Source organism: Daphnia magna, linkage group LG5 (genome assembly GCF_020631705.1).
Source record: "Daphnia magna isolate NIES linkage group LG5, ASM2063170v1.1, whole genome shotgun sequence".
In the NCBI taxonomy this organism is placed as follows: domain Eukaryota; kingdom Metazoa; phylum Arthropoda; class Branchiopoda; order Diplostraca; family Daphniidae; genus Daphnia; species Daphnia magna.
In genome coordinates, this window is record NC_059186.1 from 1,861,540 (window position 1) to 1,869,532 (window position 7,993).

At 44.1% G+C, this 7,993-nt stretch overlaps 1 pseudogene; it reads right to left on the reverse strand.

The window, feature by feature from the left end:
• Window positions 1-232: 232 nt before the first annotated feature.
• LOC116923272 lies at window positions 233-1,268 on the reverse strand (annotated as a pseudogene).
• Between the last annotated feature and the right edge of the window lie 6,725 nt (window positions 1,269-7,993).

Here is a 7,993-nt window from a genome sequence, read left to right on the forward strand (position 1 = left end):
ATCATCCACAGATTTTGGCACTGGATAATTCACGATTTTTTCGATCTTGCTGGGGTCTGGAGAGATACCGTTGGCAGAGATGATGTGACCAAGATAATTAACAAATTGTTTCACAAATTGACACTTTTTAAATTTTAATTTAAGATTTGCTTTCCTTATTAGACTAAATACTTCGCGAATGTCGTCCAAGTGTTTTCCGAATGAATCAGAGAACACTACAATTCGGTGGTTTCTAGTTTTCCGCCTGCGACCGCAGGATGCCGCTTGGTGTCGCTGAAATGTTTGCATAATGTCCTGATGGTGGAGGGGGTCTTGGGTTCCGGATGGTAGGGTAGAAGTTATGTCGGTGCCCTACGTTTCGGCACAGTCGGTAAAGCTCGTTCTTTTGTTGTAGCTTGTGAAACAGTCTGTTTCGGCGTGGAATCCCCAGGTGTTGTGGAATTTGCAAAGAGGGCTGCCCTTTTAAAAGCTTCAGGCTACGTCACGTTCGGGTCTCTCTGTCTTCCACCAACCTGAGAGGACCTCTGTGCTAATTGCCTTTTCATTTCTGCTAGACTCTGTTGTAGTTCCGCGTTGTGAGTCGTGGCATTTTGGTCAACCTTGTTGCTTAAGCGATTTAGGGCTTCCAGCCAGCTGGTCAGTTCATTTTGATGGGTTGGGGCGTTCGTTGATGAGTATACCGCATGGATTCTAACTCTCGTCTGTGATTCTTCAATAGCTAATGCGGTAGGTTCGGCTCGATCGATAAGTGTCTCGAACGATGCAAACTTTTTATACTTTAAGGGGACTTGCACCTCGCTAGGTAGACCTTCCAGAAACCTGTCCAGCATCATTTGCTCCCGGGATGCGGCGGTAGCTGAATCTAATATCCCATCCATAGGGTAAGCTTTATGGAACGCCTTACGAATACGATTTGCGTAGCGTCGCATGTTTTCCTCCGGCTCCCTCTTCATGTTGTGAAACTCGACACTCCTTTGTGACCGCGTTTCGGTCGAGTGGAAGAGTTTGAAGAGTCGTGCTTTCACTGCTGCGTACTCTTGGGATCGGATAGGGTTGTCTAACTTGAATGTGTTGAATTCTTCAGCAAGCTCTCCGTAGAGTTTAGAGCGCATTAAGCGTAATTTCCTAGCTTTCTCGAAGTTGCCTAGATCGAGGGCTGATTCCACGTGAGCCACCCAATCGTCAAAACGACCAGACCTCTGACGATCGCAAAAGATTGTCACTGAACCAAAGGCTTGCATTGCCTGTTCCTGTTGTGCCCTCCTAATTTTGTCGTCTATGGCTACACTTGTTACGGATGAGGGACAGCTGGTACTTGTGGTCCCTGGGTGTGGGGTGGAGGGCGGTTGTGTGTTTAGCCAGTGGGGGTTTTGCTGCCCACTGGATGGCGGGTTGACTGGTGTCGAAGCTACGAAACCTGGGTGGGCAATGCTCTGGGAGGGTTGTACAGATGGGGCAAACGGATTGGTGGGGGCGTGTTATAGCCCCACTGTGGTACGGGTAATGGGGTGACCCCCTGTAGTGTTGAAGTCGGGTACGAGTTCGTGGTTCCTTTTAGGGTGTCTATGGTTGCCGTTGGTTGGTTCTGCTCTGCTTAGGCAAGGGTTCTCGCGGTACTAACCGCTGTCTTCGTGTCGACGCCAGCTTCTAGGAGCCGGGTCAACTCTTTTTTGTACGTCTCAAAGAACGTGTTCGCCTTTACTGGAGAAGGTTTGCTTGCACCCGCCCCATTCACGGGGAGCACTGGTGTAAATGACACCTTCCTGTTTGACGGTGTGTTCATCGATGTAGGGCACGGGGGGCCGGACACTGGTGTTGGATGTAGGGTGTGGTGGTGGGACATCGTTGGGGAGGCGATTGGCGAGCTTGTCGAAGTCGGAGGTGTGAATTTATATGTCTCTTGGCGGGGAGTGGGCTTTCCGGGTGTTTCCTCGATTGTATCAAGATATGATTTCGTCCCGGGGCTGAACTCGGTTGGATCGGGTAAGTTCGGGTCGGGTCTGGCAAAGTCTGGTCTGGGTACCTCGATAAGCCGCTCCTCGGTGCTCTGTACTGTGTCGGTTCTCAGCGGTGGGGTTGGGGCGTCGATAGATGGGGCGGAATCACTGCTGTCGTACGAACGAGGTAGAACTGGCGTGCACCCCGTCCGTAGGTTTAAAAATTTAAAAAGTCTGGCTGGAGTGTCGAGGGAGGCGTAAAGCGCTAGAAAGGAAAGCAACGAGACCCTGGTGTGCTTGTCACTTAGGCAGATTCGGCCGTTAGCTTCCAGATGATGCTGGAGCTTGAAGATCAGCTCGTCTTCCGGAATATCGTGGATGCGGGAGTGCCAATATTGGCTGTGAAAGGAGGTCCTTTTCTGGTTACTAGGCGTGAGGAAGGGGTATGCTTCGTGTAGGAGAGTGCTTGCTTGGCGTAACAGCTCTCTTCTCTCCTCCACTGTGTCACTGTCTTTTAATAAGGACTGTGCGTGGTTCAGGAGTATGTTCTTTTGCTGGGCGAATTGTGCTTCCCTTCGGTCTGTGTTTTTGGGGATATCGAAATTTACTAGGGGGGATGTTGGTTGGGGGCAGTGATGCGAACGTCAACGGTATTTTAGTGACGTATTGAAATACGTATAAGTCATACGTAATTTTAAACTGGTACGTAATACGTCAAAAAAATTACGTCAATGTAACTCACTTATTCCAATAAGTCAAACGTATGACGTTACGTCAGCAATACATCAAAACTTTTATTGACAACAGATTTACTATGCACCGAGCGAAATACCCATAACTATACACCGAGGGAAATTTTAAAAGAATCAAAATTTCAAGAAAACTATCAGACAGTTTGTTCCATCGAACAGTAAAAATTCTAGCAGCTTGACTGAAAAGACGCTCCACAGGAGCACTATTTTGTATGGCAGTATTGTGTTTAATAAAAATATTTTTCATTTGAGGATACCTATTAGCATCTCCATGCTCACATCTTTATCAGCTAAAAAATAATCTACCTCGTTTGGTTTAATTGTTGTGTTATTTGTGGCGAAGCTTAAAAAGTCTTCGGTGGAACTGGCACATTTTTCAGAGAGTGGTGACACAGCATCACTTAACAACAGCTTCATCTTGGTTACGACGTGTTCTTTTTTCTTTGAGTTTTCAATGCAATTAGTTTTGAAAAAAAAGATGTAGAGCAGTAAAACAACACACTATAGACAGTGATGATGAATACAGAAGTTTACAGACGAATTTTCAGACTCAGGCAAAATTGTTGCCAAAGAAAAAATTACGTGTTTGAAATAGCGGGAAAAACTTTTATACGTCAAACGTATACGTCAAACGTAAAAAAAAATACAGATACGTCAAGTCAACGTAAACGTCAAAAAATGACGTAACATATGACGTAACGTCAAAATTTGACGTAAGTCACTAAATGACGTTCGCATCAGTGGTTGGGGGTATGGGTTTTTTGGTAGGGCGCCCAGGTGTGCCCACTCGTCTTCGTTTGCGTGTTCCCGTACTTCCTGTGGCGTGAAATATCCTTCTCCTAACCCTTGACTACCCTTTCAGCTGTCTACAAACTTCTCTAATTGTTCGTCGATGTATTTTTGGTTTGCTGCAGCTTTGTTTGGTCCTGAGCCCGTCCTGAATGATGGGAAGGATTGACGGAAGGACCTCCCCCAACGCTTAAGAAGTGGAATCTTCTTTCCCGCGCTGCTCTCGTTCTTAACAATTACTATTTTAAACGGATGCTATGCACTCGGCAACGAAGCTAAATGGGTGAGGTGGTCTTTTCTTCTAATTTTGAGTCGGCGGGAGTTGGCGTGACTTAGCGTGAATGCGTTGTGGAACAGTAGTAATGCGCTTAAAGGTCTCCTGGCTTGAGAGCACGCAAAAATCCCTCTTCGTGAGTTTCTACTCTCGCGTGAGCAATCACGGTTACCAACTTTCCCTGGGTAGTCTATGCACGAGCATGAGTGACATAAAAAGGATCAGAAAAAACGGTTAATTTTTTTCTGGCGATTTGCGGTTTTTCGGAGTCTGCGTGAGTCGGCGTGAGTTTTCGTAACTTAGCGTGGGGGCATTATGGAACAGAATTACAGGCTCAAATATCTTCTGGCTTGAAAATACGCAAAAATCCCTCTTCGTGAATTCCTACTCCCGCGTGAGCAATCGCAGTTCCCAACCTTCCCTGAGAAGTCTATGCACAAGCATGAGTGACGTAACAAGGATAAGAAAGAAGGTTTTTTCTGATGATTTTAGGGTTTCGGGAGTCGGCGTGAGTTAGCGTGACTTAGCGTGAGGGCATTGTGGAACAGTATTATTGGCTCAAATATTTTCTGGCTTGAAAAATACACAAAAATCCCTCTTCGTGAATTTCTACTCCCACGTGAGCAATCACGTTTCACTGCACGGCAAAATAAGGGAGTGGTGTTTAAACAAAAAAAAAACGGGGGTTTCTGAATCCGAAATCCGTCACTGGATGAACTCGACAAATAGAAAGATGGCGTCCGTCAACCAAGTGGAATAAAAATAAGCTAGGACGACCCACACGTTCAATCCCGCTACGCAGAAAACTACCCGACGCATGTCCGTTCATTGAATGTGCATGCGACGCATAGTGTCCGCACCACCGAGCCTGAACTAGTGAATCATCTGTGTGTAGCGGCACGAGGCGGTAAAAAAAAGAACGAGGTAACGGTTCGACTTCGCTGCCACCAGATGCAATAATTAATTAGCCACGTCTGACGTGACTGATTTGATTGCACGCAAGCAGAGTGATAAATGCATAAATAGTGTTAGTACAATTAAAAGTAGTATTTTGGATTGTGTGGGTGGTTTACGGTCATGTTTGTTAAGATCCGTTAGCCAGTCACATCGGCTGCCCGGATATGAAAAGAACAAAAGGTAGGAAAGCTAGCAAGGTTAGGTTGAAGGTTACTTACGCTGGAGTTGATGACATGTTAACGCCTTGTTGGTGACGGTGAGTACCGTGACGTCGGGTCTGGAATCACGGGTTGGGCTGGCAGTGGGAAGCGGCGATATATAAGAGGACACAGTGCGTACGGTGAGTCTTGGCACGAATCGTTTATTTCTCCAACACTTGTTATTGGGGTTCTACACGATAGTAGGGAACACAAAGTGCAACAACTATACACGACTGCTAAAAGGGGGACTAACTCGAACATCTAAGAAACGATGGGTTTTATACCACACCCAAGATGCGGACGCTATAAGGTTAGCGTGGGCAATAAAGATGAAGTAATGTGCCACCAGTTCGCAGGCCATGCGAATTGGTGTGAAAGAAAGAACAAGGTCAATGATAAGACTGGGTGTCATCGACACCTCGGTCAAGCGGAAGACAGTCATAAAAGAGATAGCGAGGGAAAGGAGGTCAATGGTGGGGAAAAGGAATTTAAGATTGTACAAACACTTAACTAAATGCAGTTAACTTAATTTTACTTAAAGTCTTAACTCTAGTGGGAGTACTTACAATGTGTTTTATGGTTTCTTTGGCGTCCATATTCGTATAAAAATTTATGCTGTTCACTACCCTCGCCACCAACTGGGGCAATACCGCCGTTTTTTGTGACGTTTGAGGCGTCGGCAAGAAAAAGAGTTCAGATTTCATCTCGGGCAAAACAAAATTTGAGCGTGTGAGCGTTGGCTGTGGGAGGCAATGGTTCAAACCTACATTGCGCCAGAAAAAAAAATTTTAACTTAAAAGTGAGTTTAATCTAATGATTTAAATAGGGAAAGATGTAGAAAGAGAAAGGAAGCGTTTCCAAGAAAGTTGTTTTGTTAAAAGATACTATTTAATAGGTAGAAACCGATAATTATGTTGAATGTGTAACGGTTTGTTCGTGAGTGAAATTAACTATTTCACTGATTCGTACAAGCTTTGGAAAAGTATTAAGTGTATCAAAATGTAGAGCTATTCAATTTAATAATTTGCGAATCAATAAATCTGAAGAAAACATACCCAGCAAGTCATTTCTTTCATAAAAACTAACGGTTCAGTTCGCGGGTTGGTCCGGGTTGCCAGGTCAACCGGGTTCACTGTGGGGTTATCGGGTCTAACCGGTTCGTCTCCGGGTTGGTGCTTTGAACCGAGCAAACCGGGGCACCCCGTCACGCGAATGATGGTTCTAGCCCAATTAATTGTTGTTGGACATGTCTTTTTCAGACCTTGCTCACATTTTATTGTGTCTAATGTAAGTTATTAATATTTTAACTTACTTTTTCATTGTCGTTACTTGGAAAGTATATTTCAATAGCACAAAAAATTGGGGAACAACTCTTTAGGAACTGAATTGTGAAATGTGTCTCTCCCTATTTTCTATAGAACAAAAGTTTTTATACGGGGTTCGTGAAGGTCGAACTACAAGAAAATTAAGTTGAAACGTTTGAAGGGCAAATCAGTCTGTAAGACATCTAAGGAAGAAATTACATAGAAAAGAGGAGCGTATAGAAAATTAATGTTAAGTAAGAATAAAAATAAGGAAAATAATAAAGAATAAATTGTTTTGGTTCTTTACATAGCTATCCGGTTCCAAAAGATTGCGTCTCGCAATCAATCAAGGTAAAATTTGGAACGGAATAGAAAGTGAGTAAAAACAAAACAAAGAAAACAACATTAATTAATTCAACAGAATAGCTGCTCTTCGATGCGCTTGTCTTAATGCGTCCCGTTGGAATTTGTTCCGTGGAGGCTCTCCTTGTAGAAAAGGGGCTGATGGGGCATAAAAATTCCGGGGGGGTTGTTGAATAGAGGCGGGTAAGTTTACAATAGTAATGGGCAGGGATGGATTTAAGGGGTTTAATAACGCGGGGTGGCCTACTTCTATATCATTATCAGATGTTTTGGTGAAGCAAGTGAAAGTGTTACAAGTACTTAGAAAAGAACATCAAGGTATGTATCTTGCAATAAGGGAACTTCACCACAAAAACGAAAGAAAAAGAATCCGATAAATCCCATCCCTAGAAGACTACAAATGCTACTTGACCAACTAAGAATCCTAGACGACAGGGAAACGTTCTTTTCTTTTTGGAGTGAGGAATGAAGAGTGCTCATGTGAAAAGGATTTCCAAGGTCGATGCTATATTCTGCTTTAGCAGCAGCAATTATCTCGGCGATTGCAGCTGCGGTGCTCCTCGGGTGGGGGGTTAGACCGGGGTGTAAACTTAGTGCGAGTAGCTTATCAATTTCATACGGCAAAGTGTTGATCAAACTATGTCCTTGGATTATTACACCGGGGACGATTGGATGCCAAGAACTGTTTTTGTAGAAATGGGCTCGGCCGTTAATGTTGACGAAATTTTTATGCCAGTAACAGGGGTTGTCAGGCGTCAGTTCCCATCCTTCAGTGTCTAAAGTGTAGTCGCCGAGTTTGGGTTGAGGACCACAGTTTGTGATTTCAGTGGTGATCGTTGAATTTTTCGGGGAGCAATGATAGACGCTGATCGATTCACCAGTGGCTAACAATTTGCTACATGTGGGTAAATTAAGGTAATTTGCAGCAAGCCATCCACTGTGTTGTGCGGTGGCGATAGCAGTTTTGTGTGCCAGCACTCGATTTTCACATTTTAGAGCTCGAATTTCTCGAGCCCCTCCATTTATTCCATCGGTAGTTCGGTCTCGTGCGTATTGAGAATGTGCCACTCCGCTGATTTCAGCCCGGATAATGTCAGCAATTTTTTCGATGTCTTCTTCCAGTGGTTTAATCGGTTGAGCATTGGTATCAGTTAAAGAATGTAAACGTAAAATAACTTTGTCCATTCCGATTACTTGTTTGTAACTTTTTTCGGATGAATTACAATATTCCTTGTTAGTTGTATTGTAAACAAAGTCAAGTTGTTGTTCGACGTCACGAATTCTTTCTATTTCACTGTTATTAGTCAGGTAACGTTGAGCGATACCTGTTTCCACAAGCCTTAGTTTGCACTGTTGAACTTCTCTTAACGATTCTTTCCAGACAATGGTCACTAGGTTGTGAGAAACGGATCCGTTG